Source organism: Somniosus microcephalus, chromosome 17 (genome assembly GCF_052327205.1).
Source record: "Somniosus microcephalus isolate GS21.2 chromosome 17, FLI_Smic_1.0, whole genome shotgun sequence".
Classification (NCBI taxonomy): Eukaryota; Metazoa; Chordata; class Chondrichthyes; order Squaliformes; family Somniosidae; genus Somniosus; species Somniosus microcephalus.
Window position 1 is genome coordinate 44,202,570 of NC_141003.1, and position 25,284 is coordinate 44,227,853.

At 48.7% G+C, this 25,284-nt stretch overlaps 1 protein-coding gene across 2 annotated transcripts in view; it reads left to right on the forward strand.

The window, feature by feature from the left end:
* The window catches only part of tafa5a (TAFA chemokine like family member 5a), an 849,608-nt gene that overhangs the window by 79,880 nt on the left and 744,444 nt on the right, over window positions 1-25,284 (forward strand). The window lies entirely within an intron of this gene.

A 25,284-nucleotide genomic window follows, 5' to 3' on the forward strand; every position in this document is an offset into this window, starting at 1 on the left:
ACCGAGAGAGACGTCCTGCACATCAGCTGTGGACGCAGATCCCTGTGAAGCAGCTGGCAGATCTCTGCAACCACCTCCCTTCTGAAGCGCAGCCTCTTAACACAATGCGCCGCAGTCATGGTGAGATAGGACACCTGCTGCCGGTATTGCCTGAGTGGGTAAGGCCTACGTTGCCGACACCTGATGGCCCCTCTGCGTCTAGGCATGGCTGGCCCTCTCTCACAGCGTCTGCGAGCCCTTCGCACACAATGCTGCAACTGAGGGTTGGACCCCCATACAGCCCCCATAATAAAGTTGAAAACAGTGAAATCAAATGAATCAAATGTCAAAGCACTGGCCAGAAGCCAAAAATACCTCTCCTATGTTGTCCCAAATCAGTAAGCTCTGTCCCTTGGTCTCTGTCCAGAAATCCAAAGCAGTAAAGTCATTGCAGCAAAATGGCTGGGCTTTATAGGTCAGTGTAAGTGCCCTTTAATTAGTGCTCCCCGAGGCCCACAGGGCCTCTGTTGCATTCCACTTCACAGTTCTTAGCAGCGCCACGCCCACATTGGGCGGGCGCCACTGAATTTCCGGTTTGGGGCGCACAAACAGCGTTGCACGACGAGATGACGTCATAAGCTGCGCGCGCAGCTGAGCGGGCGCAAACACTTTGCGCCGGCGCTAAATGTCAACTGAATTTGGGCGTTGGCGCAGATCGGTCTGCGCCCGGGCGCTAAGTGCCTAGCGCTGGAAATATACCCCTCTTATGGCGTTACCGGCTGGCGCAACCAACTGAATTTCTAGGCCATATAATCTAGGGTTTCTGCTATTAGGCTACTTGGTATTTTATTTTTACCTTTGCATTGGAGTTTCAATCATTTTATTTTCCACATGCCTCTATAAATCAGTTTAATATTCGTCCAGAACAACCAATTATTTTTAAGCATCACCAATCTGCAGTTTGTGGAAAGGTATAGGGCTTGAAATTCATTGTTGCCCAGGAATGGGCAGTAAAATGAGAAAAACCAGAGAATTAGTGCCAGGCACTAATGCTTTAGACTTCACACAAAATTCATTCTCACTGTTCAAAGAAATGATTGGGGCACTAAATCAAGTTTTAAAGGCCTAGCTCAGTGGCGTTACACACAAAGGGTGGACCAATATCGGATGCAGTCTAATCTCAATTCATCATTGCCATAGGCTTTTCCCAGTACTTAAAGCGGAGGTTCATTGATACTACAGCACCTCACTTTCAGCTTTGCTGGCTGTGCAGCTGCCTCAGCCAGGAGAAGCACAACAAGGGGAAGGAGTCGGAGGACTGAAGCAGGTGTGCTCATGGCAGATGCACCTCAGTCGGGTGGTCAGGGTGATTGAATACTTCAACAAATGTTACATACCACCATCTGTACCACAACCTTCACACACTGCCCAAAGCACCACACCCACCAACCATCTCTACCTACCAACACCAACACTCACACCCACATCTCACACCTTGCACACAATGACAGCTATTCAACTATGGGAGGAGCAAGGGTCATTAGTTATTAGATTGATTGTGTTATGTGTGATATGTTTATGCATAAATTTACTCATGCAGTTTGCAATATTTTGTGGTCTCTCTCATTTCACCTTTGCGCCCAGGAGGACACTGTGATGTGGCATGACAGAGGGATGGTATGATGGGCCTGTGGTGAGCAAAAGGGATCTGGGCCTAGAAATTCGGTGGGCTGCGCCACCAGTTAGTGCCCAAAGAGGGCACTTAGTGGTTTTAGCACCACTGGCCACGCCTCCCGTGAAATTTAGCGGGGCGCTAATGGCGGTGTTAGCCTGTAGCGCTGCGCCACCACCGATGACGTCATCGGTGTGCGCAGCGCCCCGCTACCGCCCCGATCACGATATTTGGTCGCGCCCTCCGTTATAACGCCGGTCACAATTTGCGACCGGTTTAGGGGGGCCTACCTGCGGCGGTAGTGGCATTAATTAAAGGGGAGGTGCGGGGCGGCCATTTTTTTTGCTGGCCGCCTGCCAGCACCTCCTCGCGCCGCCGCCCCTGGCCTCCTGAGCCCCCCCTCCCCAGGCAGTGCCGGCTGTGTCCCAAGAGCCCGGCACTTCTCCTCGGTGCGGGGCTCTTTTGCCGGCACTCGCGATCACCAATCGCGTTGGTGCAGGCCCCTCCCCTGTAAGAAGAGGAGGAAGGCCTGCAGTACCGCAGCGCGCCGTGCTGCAGCATGTGGCACTGCGGCACGTTGCGCTGCGATATTCAGTTGCTGTGCCCCAAGAGGGATGCGGGCACCTCGAGCAGCGTCCCGCTTCCGTTTGGGGCGCTGAAACTGAATATCGGGATGGCGCAAGCAGCTCCGCCCGGAGTGGTAATTCCGGCGCCCAAGCGAGCTTGGGGCGCCACCGAATTTCTAGGCCCTGGAGTTTAAGTCATCCTGCTGTGAGGCTGGAGGTCTGTTTGGAGGAGGTGGCAGAATTTTGTGACCACCACCTTGGTGATTCGGAGCCGTCTAATACACTGCTCCTCGCTTAATTGAAGTTAGGAAAAGTGCTCTGGGAATACCCTCGGAGGGTAAGGCCTCCTGTTGAGAGCCCTGATGGCCCTCCTCCTCCCTCTGGCCATATGTTCCAGTCTTTCTCGCTGCCTCCGCTCCCTCTGCTGTAGATCCTGGCGGGCCAGGTAGACTGCCAGTACAGCCCCCATTAATGTAAGCCAAATGATATTTTTTAAGAATAAATGTAACTACTTTTTAGTTACCACAACACTTCTGTTACAAAAGAACCTTTAAATTACTGAATTAAACTGTTGCACAATGTCAAACTGATAAGAAAGCGCTGAAACTCCACTAACCTGACAGCTGTGACTCAGTACTCATGATTCCTTTAAATAATGTCCCTGGAGCCAGCTTCCACCTGCTTGACGCCTCCTCTCCCTGTCACTGTCTGGTCGAGGCGCTAAGGTAGGTGGCGAAAATCAATTTTGCAGATCGGGTGCCCAGTGAGCGTTGCATGCTGATGTCATGATCTGCCTGGCATTGACGTCCCCAGCTTCTGGCGCTAACGGGAGGCGCTAACCAACTGAATTTTCGTCCACAGAATTTAACACAGGATGCCTCCAGCAGCCTTCCTTCTAACACAGTAATCAATATGGTGGTAATGTTAACCAACGATGCCATTAGCCGACACTCTTTCCTGCTTGTTTTTTTACTTGCAAGCTAGAAAAGAAGATGGCTGAAGACCTTTAACGCTCATTGTTTATTGCACTTTAAAGCAGCATCTTCTTTGTTTCTTAGAGTTGGTATTTTATTTTGAAACATCAAAATGTGAAACTCCAGTATTTCATCCACTATCTTTCTTGGCCTGTGCCTGCTTTTTATCACATTTCTCTCCCTTCATTCTCCTGGATTTTCATTCTTCCCCTCACCTTCTCCCTCTTATTTCTTTTCCATGTAGAGATATAGGTAAATTCTGCCTCTCATTGCAGAACAAGAAGGGAGACAGGGAGAAATGAAGAAAATAGGGACAAGTCAGGAAGGGTGGGAGGCAGTACAGATGCAGGACAGCCTATTCTGCTTGCATGGATTTTCAGGAGACGAAGTTGGAGATCTACTCAAGGGAACTTGATCTATCGGGGTAATTTTATGACTCCGTGTCAGTGGAGAGTTTCATTTGCAGCTGAGCATGTCAAAGTTCAGGTGCATACTGTACGTGATTTTCCAACTGTTAAATGATTTGAAAATTGGTGGGCGATTTTCCCATTGGAGGCGAGATGGAGGCGGGTTTCGGTTTGGGTGGGTTTGAAACCCGCCTCCACTGATAGTTTTCAAAAAATTGCGATTTTTTTTTTTCCCCCTGATTGGCCAGTTGATTTCAGAGATATTGGTTGCTCTTGGTCAATTAGTGTTTTGGGACTGAAACCCACCTCTGCTAACATCACTTTTTCAGTCTGATTTTATGGCTTCTTGCTGCCTTGGATCATTCCACAGGATTTGATGAAATGCATTCCCTGTTGGAAAGCATTAAAATGATTTGATGCCAAAATGTTGGTGTTATGGCATCTGTTCTTTCACCTTAGGCAGCGCCACAGTGCGGGCTCTGTCACACTTGCATTGTCAGGTTGGTGGCCTGAGTGAAAGGAGGCCAGAGAGTCATGTGCATTGTCAATGATGTCTTAGGATGGAACCAAGGACATGTGCCAACTTGGACAACCTATGCAAATCTGGCCAGGATATGTTCATCCCTTGAATCCCGGGCAGCTATGTGCTCGCGTGCTGCCGCTGCTGCTGGTCGATAGACCGGCGCTCTGACCTCATCCTGTTCCTCCTCCTCCTCCTCCACTTCCTCCAGATTCTCCTCCTTCTCAGCTTCCTCCTCCTCCTCCTCATCCTCATCTGAGGAGGGCTGGAACTGAGCCACTTGCTTCTCAGGAAGCTGCAAGCCATGATGCTGTGTGATGCTGTGCAGTGCACAGCAGACCACGACGATTCTGGAGACCCTGTATAGTGTATACTGCAGGGCTCCACCTGATCAGTCAAGGCAACGGAAGCACATCTTCAACAACCCAATGGTTTGCTCAGTGATGGACCTGGTCGAAGTGTGGCTGGAGTTGTAGTGCTCTTCAGCCTCTTTAGCTGGCCTCCTGATCGGCATCATTAGCCACCTCTTCAGGGGGTAGCCTTTGTCACCACAGAACTTGGTGCAAAAATGCAAGAACTCCTTCTTGTGGTTACACACCAGCTGTACATTGAGGGAGTGGAAGCCCTTTTGGTTGACAACGATAGCTGGGTTGTGATGGGACGCCCTAAGAGCCACATGTGTGCAGTCTATGACGCCCTGCACCATTGGCATGCCTGCCATATTTGCAAAGCCAACCTCACGTGCGGTTATACTTGCTTGATCCCTTGAGAACTGGATGTAATTGTGGGCCTTAGCAATAAGGGCATCGGTAACCTGTGTGATGCAACTGTGGGCGGCCGACTGGGAGATGCCGCTGATGTCTGCTGATAATCCCTGGAAGGAGCCTGAGGCAAAGAAGTTGAGTGCAGTGGTGACTTTGAAAGCCACTGGTAAGGGGTGTCCACCCATTCCTCTTGGCACCAGGTCATTCTGCAGCAGTCCGCAGATCTCTCGGACAACCTCTCGCGAAAGTCTCAGCCTCCTTTGACACTGCCGCTCACTCATGTTGAGGTAGCTCATCCTCTGTCTGTAAACCCTCTGTTGGGGGTATCTCCTGCGGCAAGGTGCCTCGATGCGCTGGCGCCTTCTGCCCTGTGCAGCATCAGGTGGCTGAGCAGGAGGTTGGGGCTGCTGCTGCTGAGCTGCCTGATTCTACTGCTGCCGTGGATGCTCCTCATCCGAATCTGAGGTCCATGGTGACAGAAAACGAATGGTTCCCATGCTGCTTGCAGATTCCTCCGTTGGTGAAGCACTCATGGCAAATGGGGAGAGGATCTTCCAAGGAGGCCCCACAGTTCATAGCTTCAAGCTGCAGCACCTCTGACTTCAGGAGGCCTTCTAAAAGTGCTCAAACACCTTTTAAAACAAAGATCTGCTACCTACAACTAATCCCTGATGAAAGCTCCGTTTTAATGGTGGACCTGCAGCTGTGAGGAGGCAACCCACTTGTCAACCCGCCAGGTTTAGCTGGCATGGTTTAGAAGGGTCGTGGAACACACCGAAATGGTCGAAAAATCACAAGGGCCTCGCAAAATAGGCTTAGAGAGGCCCTTAACAAGCATTTGAGCCCCTCAACAAGCGTTATGGCCAGCTGGAGGCGGGACCATTTCCCGCCCTGCAAAACCAGCACCGGCAAAATCCCACGGAGGCGGGTTGGGGGCGGGTTCTGAACCCACCCTCATTGAATCTGATTTTCCCGCCTCGAAACCCACCTCCTCGGACGTCAGAAAATCGCCCACTTATACGTAGCAAGCAGTCAGAAGCTAAAGAGAATCTGAAATATCCACTACCCAAACTGCTGTACCTCAAGGTAGGAGTGGGAACTTTTAAAGGTCACCTTTTATGTTTTTGAAAGTTTATTAATTTATGTATTTCCTAATGCTCTAAAGTTTTCTGCGGTTTACAGAAATAATTGTTTAATGAATCTGAATTGCTTTTTGCACTTTTTATTTTGAGAAACATGATTAGGAGCTTGATATTGTTCATTGTGTTATCCAAAGTTACATTCCATTAAGGTTTGGCCTTTTTGCAAATGAGGAGCTTGATTGATACTCTGAATTTCGATGCTATGCTCAGTGACATTGACCTGCATCATTTCCCATAGAAAGGATTTCAGAAAGGTTCTTCACCAACGTGAATGAGTCACTTTCATTGCAGTGAATGTGAAGTCATAGGGAGGATGGGAGAACATAGTGGTCCTATTTACAAATCATCAAAGCAGTAAAGCTTCAAAAGTATTGGCCTGGATTTTGCGGTCGGCAGCGTACCTACGGAGTATGGCATCCGAATAGAAACATAGAAACATAGAAGATAGGAGCAGGAGTAGGCCATTTGGCCCCTCGAGCCTGCTCCGCCATTTAATGAGATCATGGCTGATCATCCAAATTCAGTACCCTGTCCCTGCTTTCTCCCCATATTCCTTGATCCCTTTAGCCTTAAGAAATATATCTAACTCCTTCTTGAATATATTTAATGAATTGGCCTTAACTGCCTTCTGTGGTAGAGAATTCCACAGGTTCACCACTCTCTGGGTGAAGAAATTCCTCCTCATCTCTGTCCTAAATGGCTTACCCCTTATCTTTAGACTGTGGCCCCTGGTTCTGGACTCCGCACTTACCTGATGGGGACCCTACTTCGTGAACTTGCTGTTTGACGCTACGTACTAGAGGGCAGCGTAATGGCCCACGAATTTATAATGGTGAACAAAGAAATGGCAGACCAATTAAATACATATTTTGGTTCTGTCTTCACAAAGGAGGACACAAATAACCTCGGGGAACATAGGGTCTAAAGAAAGGGAGGAACTGAAAGAAATCAGTATTTGTAGGGAAATGGTGTTAGGGAAAATGACGGGATTGAAGGCCGATAAATCCCCAGGGCCTGATAATCTACATCCTAGGGTACTTAAGGAAGTGGCCCTAGAAATAGTAGATGCATTGCTGATCATCTTCCAACATTCAATGGAATCTGGAACAGTACCCATGGATTGGAGGGTAGCTAATGTTACCCCACTATTCAAAAAAGGTGGTAGAGAAAAAGCGGGGAATTATAGACCGGTAAGCCTGACATCGATAGTGGGGAAAATGCTAGAGTCCATTATAAAAGATGTAATAGCAGAGCACTTAGAAAACAGTGACAGGATCGGACAAAGTCAACATGGATTTACAAAAGGTAGATTGTGCTTGACTAATCTACTGGAATTTTTTGAGGATGTAACTGGTAAAATAGATAAGGGAGAACCAGTGGATGTGGTGTATTTGGACTTTCAGAAGGCTTTCGATAAGGTCCCACATAAGAGATTAGCGTGCAAAATTAAGGCACATGGGATTGGGGGCAAGGTATTGACTTGGATAGAGAACTGGTTGGCAGACAGAAAGCAAAGAGTTGGAATAAACGGGTCGTTTTCCGAGTGGCAGGCAGTGACTAGTGGGGTACCGCAGGGATCGGTCCTTGGACCCCAGCTATTCACAATATATATTAATGATCTAGACAAGGGAACTAGATGTAATATCTCCAAGTTTGCAGATGACACAAAGCTGGGTGGGAGGGTATGCTGTGAGGAGGATGTCGTGAAACTCCAGTACGATTTGGACAGGTTGGGTGATTGGGCAGAAGCATGGCAGATGCAATATAATGTGGATAAATGTGAGGTTATCCACTTTGGTGTCAAAAACAGGAAGGCAGATTATTATCTGAATGGCAATAGATTGGGAGAAGGGGAAGTGCAACGAGACCTGAGTGTTCTTGTGCACCAGTCGCTGAAGGTAAGCATGCAGGTGCAGCAGGCGGTTAAGAAGGCAAATGGTATGTTGGCCTTCGTAGCAAGAGGGTTCGAGTACAGGAACAAGGATGTCTTGCTACAGTTGTACAGGGTCTTGGTGAGACCGCACCTTGAGTATTGTGTGCAGTTTTGGTCGCCTTACCTGAGGAAGGATGTTCTTGCCATGGAAGGAGTGCAGTGAAGATTCACCAGGCTGATACCTGGGATGACAGGAATGACGTATGAGGAGAGATTGTGTCGATTGGGCTTATACTCACTGGAGTTTGGAAGATTGAGGGGGGATCTCATCGATACCTATAAAATTCTGTGAGGCCTGGACAGACTAGATGCAGGAAGGATGTTTCTGATGGCCGGGGAGTCCAGAACCAGGGGTCATAGTCTAAGGATAAGGGGTAAGCCATTTAGGACTGAAATGAGGAGGAATTTCTTCACCCAGAGAGTGGTGAACCTGTGGAATTCTCTGCCACAGAGGGCGGTGGAGGCCAGTTCATTAAATATATTCAAGAAAGAGTTGGATATATTTCTTAAGGCTAAAGGGATCAAGGGATATGGGGAGAAGGCAGGGACAGGGTACTGAATTTGGATGATCAGCCATGATCTCATTGAATGGCGGAGCAGGCTCGAAGGGCCGAATGGCCTACTCCTGCTCCTATTTTCTATGTTTCTATGTTTTGGTCACCTTATCTGAGGAAGGATGTTCTTGCCACGGAGGGAGTTCAGTGAAGATTCACCAGGCTGATACCTGGGATGGCAGGAATGACGTATGAGGAGAGATTGGGTCGATTGGGCTTATAATTGCTGGAGTTTAGAAGAATGAGAGGGGATCTCATTGAAACTTATAAAACTCTGACAGGACTGGACAGACTAGATGCAGGAAGGATGTTTCTGATGGCCGGGGAGTCCAGAACCAGGGGTCACAGTCTAAGGATAAGGGGTAAGCCATTTAGGACAGAAATGAGGAGGAATTTCTTCACCCAGAGAGTGGTGAACCTGTGGAATTCTCTACCACAGAAGGCAGTTGAGGCCACTTCATTAAATATATTCAAGAAGGAGTTAGGTATATTTTTTAAGGCTAAAGGGATCAAGGGATATGGGGAGAAAGCAGGGACAGGGTACTGAATTTGAATGATCAGCCATGATCTCATTGAATGGCGGAGCAGGCTCGAGGGGCCGAATGGCCTACTCCTGCTCCTATCTTCTATCTATGTAATTCTATGTATCCCGGGGCGCAGCGTGTGCAGATGCATACCTGGGATCACGTGGGCCGGTGCTCCAATCTGGAAACAGAAGCAACATGTATTTGGAGAATTGATCTTTGAAGCTTTCTTGGTGAAAGAATAAAAGGAAATAAGAACAGGAAAAGAATAAATAAATCCAAGGAAAAGAGGAGGCAGATTCCAGTAGTTTAATGGCACTCGGGAGAATCAGGGTGACATTCAGTTAAATTAACATCTGCTACATTCCCATTTCTTTTAAAGAAACACAAATTTAACAACATCCACTCTGTTATTAGATGATTCTGTGCGTACGCCTGTCATTCTGTGCGTACGCCTGTCAATTTGTGCAAATGTTCCACATTTTCTCCGGGTGCTGTCCCAAATGAGACACTCAGGTTCTGCAACTTTATACGTTCCTGGATGTCATCTAATTAAAATAAAAGCATTTTTTAAAATGTCAATACCGTAATAAAGCATCAGATGAAGATTCGGGTATCTCCTTACGCTGTGGAAACAGGCCCTGCACCTGTTTGCATCAGCCGTAAACATTCGTACGTAATTGCTGGGCAGTTGGTGGGCAATTAGCCCAACTCTGCGCCAGCAATTAGGTTTTCAATAGAAAACGCTGGAAAAACTCAGCAGGCTTTTCCAGCATTTTCTGTTGTTATTTCGGATTTCCAGCAACCGCAGTATTTTGCTATCGTATTAGGTTTTCAATGTCTGAGCAGATGATCTGTCAAGTCGGAACTTAGCACATGCACAAGCGTGTGCGGAAATCCCGAACCTGCTGTCCATTTCAAAGGTGGTATGACGTCGTACCCTCAGAGTACCCTGTCATACCCACCGCAAATTCTAGCCCATTATGAAATATTTTGTGATCATTTAGCTTGTCACACACAGTCAATGTGAAATCAGCTCTTCTGCTTTATTAGAAATTATCTTTTGTAACTTTTCGTATCCTCCTCCCCTTCTACATCAGCAATATACTGGGGCGCATCCTTTATCAACAAGATTTGACAATCACATTCATGTTTTTTTTGTCAGAACCAGTGCGCAGTGGACATGATGCATACTAGCCAGAGTGAGGCAGCTCCTTCTTTCTGACTGAGATAACAACTGTCCACCAATACAATCTCAACCATAAACTAACCAAATGAATTTTACATATGGCAGACAGGTTTTATCAGTCAATTATAGCATCAGACTGGATCAAAGGTTTTCTCTGTGTGATCCTGACAACTGGACCAAGCGGGTGTACAGTGCTTGAAACGTCTGGAACTGTCCAGGCCATTTTCAAAAAGTGATGTAGTCCAGGTGGCATTATTTGCTATCAATTTTAGTGCTGGGCATCGGCAGGGACCATGATGGTGATGCTCAAAAATAATGTTATCATGCCAGGCTTCTTCACGTTATCTATTTATTTACTTGTATGCCAAGATCTTGAAAGAGTTTCTCTCTTCACTGAAAGGTATTTAGCAACACCTTTTTGTTTGGAAGGGAGGGGCACAGCTGCAGGGTAGTCCATTGGTTTCATTGCAATTTTGATGGCACACCCTGCTGACATAAAGATGTGTTTTGAATCAATTTACATGAATACATTGTTTGCATATAAACAACTGAACAATGATTGCAAATTGCTCATTTTCTTTCAGGAAGATGCTGGCACCTGAACCACTGTACTAACATACAGCAACATTGCCCTCTGTTTATTGAATGCATTATTACTAATCACTCAATTAATGTCTAAAGTTATAAAGGGCTGGATTTTGCCAATGGGGAGCTTTTGGAGGCGGGTCTCCCACTTGTCGGGTTTTAGTCCCGCCTCCATCAACTTCTAGCCAACCCACGCTTGTTTCCCTTGATTGACCTTGTTAAGTCTGCTCAGCCGGCTTAGCAGGCCAATTAAGGAAAAGCCGGTTACAGAGAACGTCAGTGTATGATGTTTCATCTGTCAAAAATGTTTGACAGATGAATTGTCATCGTTTGACAGCTCTGTGAAGCTGTAAAGCACTGACATTCTCTGTAGTTTGATGAGTTCTTGAATTCAAGACTCATCAAACCTCTTTCTTTAGCAGAAATTAGATGGTTGCAGCATTGGAGAATGCAACAACCATCTGTCATCTCTGCCGCGGAGGTGCGAGACTCTGCATACCCAACTCTTGAAGCCTGCAGGAAGAAACAAAGGTAAGTAAACTTTTACTAACACTTTCCACTCACCTCACATACTTACTTCTCCACACTTGCACCCATCACTTACCTTCACAGCGCACTCTTGCATCCCTCCGACCCCCGCAGACCCACTGCTCGTCTCGGTGACCCTGGCACGGTTCGCAGCCTTCAGGAAGCCTGCACTTGTGTGGGTAAAATGGGGATAATCCTCTTATCCGCCTGTTAATTACCTGTTAACAGGCAGATACGTGTCACTAATTCCCTTCCCGCCTCCAAGGAGACGTAACCTGCCTCCTGGCAAGATGGCATGGAGGCGGGTTGGGGGCAGGTTGGGCACCCGCCCCCAGATTCTGCCATTTTCCCAGCAGTCCCGCCTCCATACCCGCCTCCCCAGGGCTGGCAAGATCACGCCCTCAGACTTCTGTGAAATGGGGGTGGGGGGGGGAATTTTAAAGGCTTCATTCATAAATTTCATTCAAGCTACAACATTTTGCCATATCTTTGAAGGTAAACTGATGTTATGATGCCATAGAGTGAATAAGTGGTAATAATTATGATTTTATTGTCACAAATGTTAGACGATCCCCATGGGGAATCAGTAGTTTGAAAAGCTTCAATTTCTACTATACATTTCACTGATGGACTCTTACAGGAATGTCCAATCCATCATCCTTTATTGTGTATTTGTTGAAGAGTCACAATTGTACTTGTTATTTTGCTGTATAGGTCATTCTCTTCTGACTTGCCACTTAAGTGTGCTGGATTTGCAGTAATAATTACATCTGGAAAAGACTCCAGCTCTTCGAGGGAGCATTACTGTTTCCTCTTCATTTTAAAATGATAGGTGCTGAAGTTAATAAACCAAACCAAATGTGTATGAGCTTCTGCACAAATGAGGCTATGTTTAGTGTTGACTGAAGCTTATTGCGGAACTAAGATGACAGCGGTATATCCCTGGAGACACTGATCTCCCTTGTGTTGCTAACATTGTAAAGTTAGCTTTTCTGCTGTGATCTTCATGGCTTCAGCGTCTAACTGCGGCCTTAATGTTGACTGGTTGAATATTTCCTATCAGGGCTGATTTGAGGTATTCGTCACGGCTGAGTGGTAGCATGCTTTCTTCCGAGTCATAAAGCTTTGGGTTCAAGTCCACTGTTCCCTCTAAGGTGTGCGGCCGCGCATATGTCCCAGAGCTCGCATGCACTTCAAGTTAAAGGCCGCGCAGAGAACTGGACTGCCGGACAGCTGAAGTGGGGAGGGGCCCAATACACAATGGCCCGGAATACAGGGTTGTTTACGAGCCTTGTGACCTCAGAGCCGATCCCAATTGGAAAGTAACAAAACAGTTGGGGCAGCAGCCACATGATGAGGGAGTGGGTGTGGTGTTGAAAGTTGTGTCAGCCTCTGGGAACTTCCACGTGCTGCAGGCAGAAGCTGTAGAGGAGCTGAGCTCCGCCGGTTGCCATGGTGATGAGGGCAACATCTTTCTCCTTTGGCACCACAGTTCTAGGAGCCTGTGTTACACAAACTCTGTGGTTCTCGCGGGGCAAATCGGAGAGGGGCCAGTCTGAGCGAGGCCTGTCTGAGCAAGGCCTGTCTGAGCGAGGCCAGTCTGAGCAGGGCCAGTCTGAGCGAGGCCTGTCTGAGCAGGGCCAGTCTGAGCGAGGCCTGTCTGAGCAGGGCCAGTCTGAGCGAGGCCTGTCTGTGCGAGGCCTGTCTGTGCAGGGCCAGTCTGAGCGAGGCCAGTATGAGCAGGGCCAGTCTGAGTGAGGCCTGTCTGAGCAGGGCCAGTCTGAGCGAGGCCTGTTTGAGCGAGGCCAGTATGAGCAGGGCCAGTCTGAGCGAGACCTGTCTGAGCAGGGCCTTTCCTGAGCAGGGCCAGTCTGAGCGGGGCCTTTCCTGAGCGAGGCCTGTCTGAGCGGGGCCTTTCCTGAATGAGGCCTGTGAGCAGGGCCAGTCTGAGCGAGGCCTGTCTGAGCGAGGCCTGTCTGAGCGAGGCCTGTCTGAGCAGGGCCTTTCCTGAGCGAGGCCAGTCTGAGCAGGGCAGGTCTGAGCGAGGCCAGTCTGAGCAGGGCCAGTCTGAGTGAGGCCTGCCTGAGCAGGGCCAGTCTGAGCGAGGCCTGTCTGAGCGAGGCCAGTATGAGCAGGGCCAGTCTGAGCGAGGCCTGTCTGAGCGGGGCCTTTCCTGAGCAGGGCCAGTCTGAGCGGGGCCTTTCCTGAGCGAGGCCTGTCTGAGCGGGGCCTTTCCTGAATGAGGCCTGTCTGAGCAGGGCCAGCCTGAGCGAGGCCTGTCTGAGCGAGGCCTGTCTGAGCGAGGCCAGTCTGAGCGGGGCCTTTCCTGAGCGAGGTCAGTCTGAGCGGGGCCTTTCCTAAGCGGGGCAAATTGGAGTGTGTCTGGTCTGAGCAGGGCAAATCGGAGCGGGGCCATTCCAGAGTGGGGCAAATCGGAGCGCGTCCAGTCTGAGAGGGGCTATTCCTAAGCAGGGTAAATTGGAGCGGGGCCAGTCTGAGCAGAGCAAATCAGTGGGGCCAGCCACTGCAGTGAGCCACCATTGTGGGGCTGGGCGAAGCTTTAAAAATCGGTGGGAGAGATCGGTAGATAACCACGTGTACCTCAGCTTATTAAACCTGTTACAGGTGAGTGAGTTGCCGAGTTTTACCTGCAACAGATGAGTAAGAAAGTACTTTGTTGCTATCAGATGGCAGTGACATGTTTTAGGAGAGGAAATGAGAAACGAGTTTGTGCGAATTTTGAGCTGTACGTGAATCCACTTTTTAAAATAAAATGATCCTACTGCAGATGGGCTTGTAAGACCAGGCTTTCAATCATTAGATGAAGCAAGGAAGCATTTTAGCAGAAGGAAGAAGAGTGAATAACACAAGTTTAACTTACTATTTGCTACTTTTTAATAAATCCAATATTGCACCAAGGGTGGATTTATGGTTTTAGTCTTGTTGCTGATGAAAGTTGATAAAAACCTTAATAACATAAAAAGTGGGGAAAATTGGAGCTTACTTTTGAAAATCAGAATTCTGGCGTCAGGTTTATATTTTTAGAAATGTTCAGGCACCTCACTCTCTGCAGGCCAACCCAATTAGCACATCTGTCTGCTGAAGAATTCAGACCACCTGGGGGCAACACAGGTTGCCTTTGTCAGAAACAAAAAAATGAGATTTCTATTTTAAAATTCGGAAAATTGCTTATGGCCGGAAAAAAATGCGGGAAAGTGATGTTAATTTTACCGTAAACAAAGTAGCAGAATGGACATGTAAATGACAAATGAATTTCAATATAGATAAGTGTGAGGTGGTGCATTTTGGTAGGAGGAATAAGGAGGCCACCTACTCCTAGGAAAATAAGAGACTAAATGGGGTACAGGTGCAAAGGGATCTCGGGGTATAGATTCACAAATTATTAAAAGTAGCAACGCAGGTTAAAAAAGCCATAAAAGTGCAAATAAAGTACTGGGGTTCATTTCGAGAGGAATAGAACTCAAAAGCAGAGAAGTTATGTTAAACGTCTTAGAACCATGTCTGATTATCTTATGATTTGAGACGGTGGGGTGGCGATATGGCATTACTATATATATGCTTTTAAGTGGTTGCTGTTGTTGCTGTTGTTGGTGTAAAAGTTGTTGTTGTAAAATTTGCCCACAGACGAAAAGGTCGTGCTCAAAGGAGTTCGTGGCCCGCTCAGTACAAAATAAAATTTGAGAGAAGATTGTTCAAGTCCTACTCCAGAGACTTAGGCCGCGATTTTGCCGGTGCTCAGAGGGCGGGTTTGGAGGCGGGTCAGAGGGTAAAATCGCTTTGATTGACGATGGGTGCAATGATCAGTAACATGTAATTCTAGAATGGTACACTAGGTGGAGCTGTATATTTAGTAAGGGGCTACCCACAAGGCAGTAGTCAAGATGGATGCCTGTACACTAGTCCACATGGCTGAATAAATGACTAGCTCAAGCTAGCTGTTCATAATGAAAACATCTATTTATTTATGAACATAACATGGTACCAGGATTGGTAATATCTGCTGAATATTGTGAAACGCGACATGGAGAATTTGAAGCCACTGGAGGGTTTGAAACTCACGGGGAATGTCAACTGCAATTGGCGGACTTTCAAACAACAATTCGAATTTTATATTGCTGCCATCGGGTTCGGTACGATGCCAGATGCAAGGAAAATAGTGTTACTGCTCACGGTTGCAGGCCCGCAGGCGATAGAGGTATTTAATACGTTTGTATTTGATCAAGAGGACGACAGAGAAAAAATGGACGATCTGCTAAAGAAGTTTGATACACATTGTTCTTCCAAAAACAACAAGACATATGAGAGGTACATGTTCCGTTCACGGACACAGCAGCAAAATGAGACTTTTGATAGCTTTGTGACCGATCTGAAACTGAAAGCACAGACATGTAATTTCTCTGAACTGAAATCATCCATGATTCGTGACCAGATTGTGTTTGGTATTCATGATAAAAAAGTCAGGGAACGTTTGTTGAGAGAAACCGAACTAACATTGGAGGATGCTGTGAAAATATGCCATGCCACTGAGCGAGCTCGGCAGCACACAAAGACTTTCAGTGAAATTAATAATGATGCGACTGTAATGAGTGACTGTGCTGCTGTCGGTGCTGTGTCCTACGAGGGGAAGAAACATGGGCAGAACAGAATTGCAAAGCAATCGGAGGATGGAATTTTTAATTATAAACGCTGTGGCTACCAGCACCAGTCAAGACAATGCCCAGCATTTGGGAAAATGTGCACAAAATGTAATGGAAAGAATCACTTTGCCAAACAATGCTTTTCAAAAGTAAAAACAAAGAAAGGGCAACAAGTCAATGTGATTGAGGACACTGATTTAAGTGAGACATTTTTTGTAGGAATGGTGTCATGTGACAATATAGAAAAGGATACAGAAAATGTGCAGCCCTCAGGAATGGACAATGCTGAACATAAAGTTAATGCAGTAAAAGAGGACAAATGGACAATGCCACTGCAGGTAAATGGAGCATTAGTTACATTGAAACTAGATACTGGGGCAAAAGCAAACTTAATCAGTATGAGTGACATTAAAAATATGAAAGAAAAGCCCAAAATACAGAAAAAGTGTCAGTACTACTGAAGAACTATAATGGACAGAAAATAGATAGCTTAGGTGTATGCAGACTTAAAGTGACAGTCAAAGACAAAGTGCATCATCTCATGTTTTCTGTTGTGGCTGAAGGACTTGATTCACGACTAGGTGACAAAGCTTGTGAGGACTTAGAACTGGTCAAGAGAGTCTACCGTATAAACTGTGCCATAAGCAGACCAGATGACTCAGTGGATTCTGTAGTGAGTAATTTCCAGGATGTGTTCAAAGGATTTGGAGTTCTACCATTCACTTACAAGATCCAGCTAAAGGAGGATGCTCAGCCAGTGGTACATGCTCCACAGAGAGTTCCAGCACCCCTGCGTGACCAGCTCAAGAAAGAACTGGACAGAATGACCACACTAGGAGTCATCAGGAAAGTCGAAGAGCCAACAGACTGGGTTAACTCCATGGTATGTGTAAAGAAAAAGAACAATGATCTAAGAGTATGCATGGATCCAAAGGACTTAAATGCAAACATAAAACGTGAACACTACCAGATTCCCAAGCGAGAAGAAATCACCAGTGAAATGTCAGGTGCCAGATACTTTACAAAGCTCGATGCCTCACAAGGATTTTGGCAACTAAAACTGGATGAAGAGAGCACCAAATACTGTACCTTCAACACACCATTTGGCAGGTATTGTTTCCTCAGAATGCCTTTCGGGATAATATCTGCATCTGAAATCTTTCATAGAGCGATGGAACACATAATTGAAGGTCTGGAAGGAGTTCGGGTCTATGTTGATGACATCATCATCTGGGGCTCCACACTGAAAGAACACAATGAGAGACTGACTAAAGTGCTACAGAGCATACGCCGGAATGGACTGAAGCTCAACAAAGCCAAGTGTCAGTTTGGCGTCCAGGAAGTCACTTTCCTAGGAGATAATCTATCTGGTAAAGGAATAGAGCCAGATATGGAAAAAGTAAACGCCATACTCAACATGCCCCGACCCACTGACAAAAAAGGAGTGCTACGCATCATGGGGATGATAAACTTCATTGGAAAGTTCATTCCTAACTTGTCAGCCAAGACAGCCTGTCTGCGAGACCTGCTACATAAAACAAATTAGTTTGCATGGACAGAAAGACATGAACAAGAGTGGATGAACCTCAAAACAGTGCTGACAACCACACCTGTACTCACCTTCTTTGACCCAACAAAGAGAATCAAAGTGTCAACGGATGCATCAAAAGATGGCCTAGGCACGGTCTTGCTACAAGCAGAGGGTGAAGATTGGAAGCCTGTTGCCTATGCCTCCAGGTCTATGACTGACTCTGAGTATCGATACGTCCAGATTGAAAAGGAATGTCTAGGCTTGGTAGTTGGACTAGAAAAGTTCCATGGCTGCATATATGGACTTCCCACCTTCACAGTTGAGACAGACCACTGCCCACTAGTTGCCATCATGAAAAAAATCTGAATGAGATGTCTCCAAGGATTCAATGACTCATGATGAAGCTGCAAAGATATGACTTTGAACTGATCTACACACCAGGCAAACACATAGGCCCCGATTTTCGGGCAGCTGTCGGGCGGCTTTTCATGCGGCCGTGGTCCGAAAATTGCGGAAAAAGTGGGGCGGGCCCCCCCCGCCTGATTCCCCGCCCCGTCCGACTTTCGGACCGCCATTTCCACGCGCCCCGCTTCAGTCCCGGCCACCGCTGGCGGGACTGCTCATCAGAGCACTAATCACCAATGATCACCTTGTTAAGGAAGATTTTCCCGTGCCGTTGCGACTTTGGGGCTTTCCCCACCTGAAACCCGCCTGCGGGGAACCCCGCCGATGAGAGCTGGCGTGAAAACAACTGGCTTGCTTGCTTGCAGCAGCAGGTCGCTGAGGGCTGAAGAGATTTAAAGAGGCAGCATTTGCAGGCTGCAGGACCTTGTTGATCAAGGCCTGGGGGAACTTTTTGAAGCCTTAGGAGCAGCTGCAGAAAGTTGGAGCCTCACACACTTCTTCAGTGTGAGCTCCTGGGAAACCCCTCTCACCACCCTAACTCAGGACCTCCTCAGAGGCATCTGCTAGAAGCATGGGAGGCCTTTGGTACCTTCCCTTCCTGGCATTAGAGGATCTCCAACAGCAGAGGTGGCAGCAGCAGAACCAGGAACAGCAGGATGAGCACCAGGCTGCTGCTCACTCACCTGAAGCTGCACAAGCCAGAAGGGGCCAACGCTTGGAAGTGGCTTGAGAGCACCTTGCTGCGCTTTAGGGGGCCATGGGGACCCGTTTCTGCACTGGCAGTCCTACTCAGAAGGACTTCCATGAAGATCTGGTTTCTCTGTTCAACAGATGGCCAACGCTCCTCAAGAGATGTCATTCCCTTATGAGCACTCTCCATGTTTTCCGTATGCTGGCGAGTTATCTCCTCCATGGAGGTTGCCAACCTTTCCATGTTGCTGCGTTCATGCACCAATGACTCCACAAAGGCTCTGCTCATGGTCGCTATGTTCTCCTCCATTCGCTCCACACTCGCAGCGACCCTGGAGACAAAACCTGCCAGAGACTCCTGCATCTGTGCATGGAGATCCATCACCTCTTCTCTTGCAGATGGACCCAGAGGCAGAGGGTCGAGATGCAGCGCAGCTAAGCTGAGCTAGCAGAGTCCTGCGCCCTCCAACGAGGACTCTCCACTGCTGTCCCTGTCTCCAGAATCTGCTGAGGCTCACTTGTGAGCTGTGAAACTCCAGGTGACAACACTACTCTATGTCGTGAAGGACCCCCCGAGGTGTGAGTGTCTGCGCTGCTGCTGGGTGCGCTTACTTCTGCTGATGCTGTGCCCTCAGAGGTTGGAGCTTCCTCTGAGGAGTCTGGCTGCCCAGCCTCTTCCTCCTCCACAGTGAGGACGGGGGCTCTGGATGGTACTGTGGGGGAGTAAAGGAAGGAGTTAGAGATGTAATGCCAAGGTTCTTCTGGTGACTCCCAGCGAGTTGGTATCTGCTGACCCCTGCATCCATGCAGCATTGGTCTCAGTGGGAGGTCTCTTCCTTCCTGACCTAGGGAAGAGAACCTCTCTGTGGGCCCTAACCCCATCCAATAATGCCTGCAGTGAAGCCTCGTCGAATTTGGAGGCAGCTCGGGGTCTGGCACTGCCCACAGCTGCTGCAGGCTCCTCTGCCATCCTGTATGGTTCATTTGGAAGCCTTCAGATGATGCAGTGCTTGCTATGGACCGTGAGAGCACCACGAATGGTGACATCATACTGTGGGGATTTCTGACTGGAATTGGACAATTAGCAAGGCTTCCCACATGCTGGGAATTAATTGGCCACTTGAGGGAAAATTGCGTGGAGCTGGCTGACACTTTTTTACATGTGTCAGAAACCCCACATTCGGGGAAACCTGACCATTTCCCACACAAGCCGAAAATAGGGGTCATAGTGTTAGCAGTTGCACTATCCCGAGCACCCACAATGAGTCATGTGAGCTCTACTGAGGAAGACGTGGATGTTCATGTGAGTATGGTCACTGCTGCGCTGCCCATGTCAGATACAAAATCAAAGCAAATAGCAGAAGAAACAGTAAAAGATACAGTGTTACAAACAGTAATAGAGAACATTCATCATGGTTGGCCAAAAGGTTCCTGTCCAAAGTACTATCACATCAGGTCAGAGTTAAGTGTCGCAAGTGGACTATTACTAAAACAGAACAGAATAGTCATTCCACAGGCTCTACGTCAAGACATGCTCAAAAGGATTCATGAGGGACACCTCGGAATTGAAAAATGCAAAAGGAGAGCAAGAGACACTGTTTACTGGCCTGGCATAAATAAGGACATTGAGAACATGATAGGCATATGTGAGACATGTCAGAAACACCAAAACAAACAAGCAAAGGAACCAATGATAGTAGCTGACTTACCAACAGCACCATGGCAAAAGTTTGGTATGGACCTTTTTCATTTGAATGGACTATCTATTAGTGATTGACTACTATTCTAACTATCCTGAGATAGCGCTGCTGTCAAGCACATCAGCAAGCAGTGTCATAATGCATGTTAAATCCATCTTCGCCAGACATGGAATTCCCAGGATTGCCGTTAGCGACAATGGTCCGTGCTTCAACTGTAAGGAGTGGCAACAGTTTGCAGCACATTATGACTTTCAACACATCACATCCAGTCCTCTGTATGCTCAGTCGAATGGTAAGGCAGAAAAGGTGTTCAAGTTCTCAAACAGCTACTGAAGAAAGCAACAGAAAGCAAGTCTGATCCTTATCTCGCCCTGCTGAGCTACAGAGCCTCCCCTTTAGACTGTGGTTCTTCACCCGCTGAACTCCTAATGGGTTGCAAGTTGCGCACCACGCTACCCTGCTGTGCAAAAGAAAAGCAGAGTAAGGAACTGAGACAGAGACTTCAACTGTTAAAGCTGAAACAGAAATCACACTATGACAAGTCATCCAAAACTCTGAAACCATTGACAAGGGATGATGTCAGGATTGAGGATCCAGATGCATGGAACAGGAAAGCTACAGTTCTTGAGGAAGTAGGACCAAGGTCATACACTGTTAGAACTGAGGAAGGACAGATTCTCAGGAAGAACCGCCGTTCCCTCCTGAAAACACAAGAAACTATCCAAGAGCAAATCGATGACAATGCCGCAACTGAATCTTGTCACTCACCACCAGAACAATCTAACACAAACACACATACAGGCTCTCATGAAAATACATCAGACTTACCTGTGCTGAGAAGATCCACACGTGAAGTAAAAAAGCCTGATAGACTTAATCTTTGAGTACAAAGAAAACTATAATAAAAGAATGAAAAGCTTAGAGTTCATAAAGTAAAGCTTTGAAAATGTGTTGACTGTTGTGAAGATGTTTATGTCGTTATGATTGATTGATATTGATTGATATTGATTTTGTTTAACCTCTAAGGAAGGGGGATGTAATGATCAGTAACATGTCATTCTAGAATGGTACACTAGGTGTAGCTGTATGTGTAGTAGTGGGCTACCCACAAGGCAGTAGTCAAGATGGATGCCTGTACACTAGTCCACATGGCTGAATAAATGACTAGCTCAAGCTAGCTGTTCATAATGAAAACGTCTATTTATTTATGAACATAACAATGGGTTCTGATCCCGCCGTTAACCCGCCTTCACGCCACTTTGCCAAATGTCGGCCCCAGACTCCCGATCGGTCCTGCCACGAAGCGGCGGGAGAGGCCCTTAAGGCAGTAGGAATGGCTAGTTCCTATCAAGAGACTGAGGTTGACTCAGGCGATCAAACAAACAGATGCAAGAAAACTACGAATACAGGTCTAATCAGTTCGGAAGCTCCACGAGGACTGCTTGGACGGTCCCGTGGCTGGCGTCATGACGTCATCACGTTTTTCCCGCTGATGGGGATCACGTGATGAACGGCGTGGCGCCATCGCGTTTACCCGTGCTCTTAAAGGGGCCGCGCTCTGTACATGCAAACAGTATGTACAAAGATACAGACTCAGGCTGTAGTTAACATATTGTTAAAGGGAATTATATACATTTGATCGGAGTCCCTTAGTGGCTCCGCCACATGCACCCCCCCCAGAATTGTCTTTATCAGAAAAAGTGAAACGGCGAGGAGGCCTGACAAGCCTGTCAGAGCGACTTCTGTACAGTTGGAGTGGAAGCTGCTGGACGGCTGGCGGGCAGTGGCGCTTGATCTGGCACGGTGACTGTGGGCGGTCGGCCATGTTTTGGCGGCTGTGCGGTCTCGACCGGGCGGTCAAGGTCCAAGTGTGCCGGCTTCAACTGGTCAACTGAAATGTGGTCCGGTTTACCTCCGATATCCACCGAGAAAGTTTTGTCTCCCAGCTCTAGCACGCGGAAAGGACCCGTGTAAGGGGTCTTGAGCGGATCCCGATGAGCGTCGTGGCGGATGAACACATATTCGGCGTTCTTCAGCTCTGCTGGGACGAAGGAGCTCTGAAAGCCGTGATGTGCCGTTGGTACTGGTGCAAAACACCTGGCTGCCTCCTAGTGGCTGATGAGTTGATTGGATGCGGACCATGGCTCTGTTGGAGTCGAAAGGAAATCCCCTGGTACGCATAGCGGCTGGCCATAGACGAGCTCTGCCGAGGACGAGCGAAGATCTTCCTTGGGTGCCGCGCGAAGACCCAACAGGACCCATGGTAGCCTGTCCACCCACCCAGCACCTTGGAGGCTGGCCCTCAGTGCGGCTTTGAGCAACCTGTGAAACCGTTCGCACAGGCCGTTCGCCTGTGGATGGTAGGCTGTGGTGCGATGTAGCTTGATGCCGAGCCCCTGAGCCACTGCGTTCCAGAGCTCAGAGGAAAATTGCGGTCCACGATCAGAAGAGATGTCCGCCGGTACCCCGCAACGGGCGACCCAAGAGGAGATGAATGCCCTGGCTACGTTTGACGAAGTGGTGATTACAAGGGAACTGCCTCTGGCCATCTAGTGGTGCGGTCTACCATCGTAAGGATATGTGTAAACCCATGAGAAGGTGGAAGTGGCCCCACCAGGTCCACATTCACGTGAACGAACCGTCGCTCCGGAACAGCGAAGGTGGCCAATGGAGCTTTGACGTGACGCTGCACCTTGGCCTTTTGGCAGACCACGCAGGTGTTAGCCCAGTCACGGACATCCATATGCATGCCCCGCCAAACGAACTTGGACGACATCAGCCTTTGCGAGGCGTTCATGCCAGGGTGTGACAACCCGTGTATGGCGTCGAACACTTTTCGGCGCCAGGCGACCGGCACGATAGGGCAAGAATCTTCTACGGAGACGTCACAAAGTAGCGTGGTGCCTGCGGCGTGGAACTTTACGTCGGCTGCTTGGAGGCTAGAGGGCCTGGTTCGGTAAGCTTGCACCTCTGGATCCGAGGCTTGATCCGCAGCCATGAGTGCATACTCAATGCCGAGCTGGACTGCCTGAACGGTCGCGTGGGAGAGGCAATCCGCCACCAGGTTGTCTTTACCGGCCACGTGCTGAATATCAGTAGTGAATTCAGAGATAAATGTTAACTGACGCTGTTGTCGGGCTGACCACGGTTCGGCAGTCTTGGCCATAGCGAACGTTAGTGGCTTATGGTCTACAAAAGCAGTGAAAGGACGTCCTTCCAGCAAGAACCGGAAATGGCGGATGGCCAGAAAAAGAGCCAGCAACTCCTGGTCGAAGGTACTGTACTTCCGCTCGTTTCACCGTAGTCGACGGCTGAAGAACGCCAGCGGTTGCCACGTTCCATTTACCCACTGTTCCTGCACTGCGCCGATGGCGTAGTCTGACGCGTTGGTGGTGAGGGCAATGGTGGCACTTGGCAGCGGGTGCGCCAGCATGGTCGCGTTGGCGAGGGTGCTTTTTGTGTCAACGAACGCCCGGCCCATGTCGACCGTCCAGCTTACCGGGTCCTTGCCAGACTTGCCCTTGAGGGCCTCGTACAGGGGCTGCATGAGCAGAGCTGCCTTAGGCAGGAAGTGGTGGTAAAAATTTACCATCCCAAGGAAGTCCTGCAGGGCCTTGATGGTCTGCGGGCGCGGAAAGGATGTCACCGCATCTACCTTTGCTTGCAAAGGCACCGCTCCCTCCGATGTAATGCGATGTCCCAGGAAATCAATGTGGGGCAGACCAAACTGACACTTGGCTGGGTTGAGAATCAGGCCGTGTTGGCTGAGGCGACGAAAGAGGGTGCGTAGGTGCGCGATGTGTTCCTCCTTATTTCGACTGGCCACGAGGATGTCATCTAAATAGACGAAAAGGAACTTGAGGTCCCGCAGCACGGAGTCCATGAGGCGCTGGAAGGCCTGGGCAGCATTCTTCAACCCAAAAGGCATCCTCAGAAATTCAAAAAGGCCGAATGGGGTGATGACTGTGGTCTTCTGCACGTCCTGCAGGTGTACCGGGACCTGGTGGTAGCCTCGGACCAGATCCACCTTGGAAAACATGGTGTTCCCAGCCAAATGGGCAGAGCAATCCTGAATGTGGGGGATCGGATGTCGGTCAGGAGTGGTAGCGTCGTTAAGTCGCCGATAGTCGCCGCATGGCCGCCATCTGCCGCCAGCCAGGTTTTGGTACTATGTGGAGAGGCGAAGACCAGGGACTATTGGACCGGCAAATAATCCCCAGGCGTTCCATCGTAGCGAACTCCACCTTCGCTGTGCGCCAGTGTTGCATAGGAATCGCCGACCAGAGATGGATTAGATGATGAACAACAGCTTGCCAGAATTTCTGATTGCCATCGCAGCCGCGGGGCACCTGTCAGACCCGTTCTTCTTTTGCCGGGGTTGCAGTTGTTTTTCTTTGGGAGAGAAGCTGCAGGGAGGGCGGCAACATCTGGCTTTCGCACCAAACCGCGCGTGGTAGGAGCACAGCCCCGAAGGTTGAGGAGCTGGGGTGGCGTCTGTGGGGGATGGGTGCCTCGTGGCAGCGCAGTACCGCTGCGTCACCGTGAAAATCTTGTCCGCTTCGGCAGCAAGCGCTGCGCAGTCTGAGACTTCGGACCTGGCCAGGGCAGCTTGTACTTGCTCCGGTAACTGACTGAGGAAGAGCTCCCTAAAGAGGAAGCATTCCAGTTCGGAGCAAAGGAGCGTGAGCATTTGGCTCATGAGCTCAGATGGCTTGGAGTCCCCGAGGCCGGGCATAGTGAGCAGTCGGCGGGTGCGCTCCGACTTCGTGAGCCTGAAGACCTGTAATAACCGTGCCTTGATTGTTTCATACTTGCGGTCGTCCAGGGGGTTCTTAAGCAGGCTGACGATCCGCGAGGCGGTGGAGCTGTCGAGTGCGGAGACCACGTAAAAGTAACGGGTCTCATCCGCAACGATATTCCATAGTGCAAACTGGGCTTCGACCTGGATGAACCAGGCAGTCGC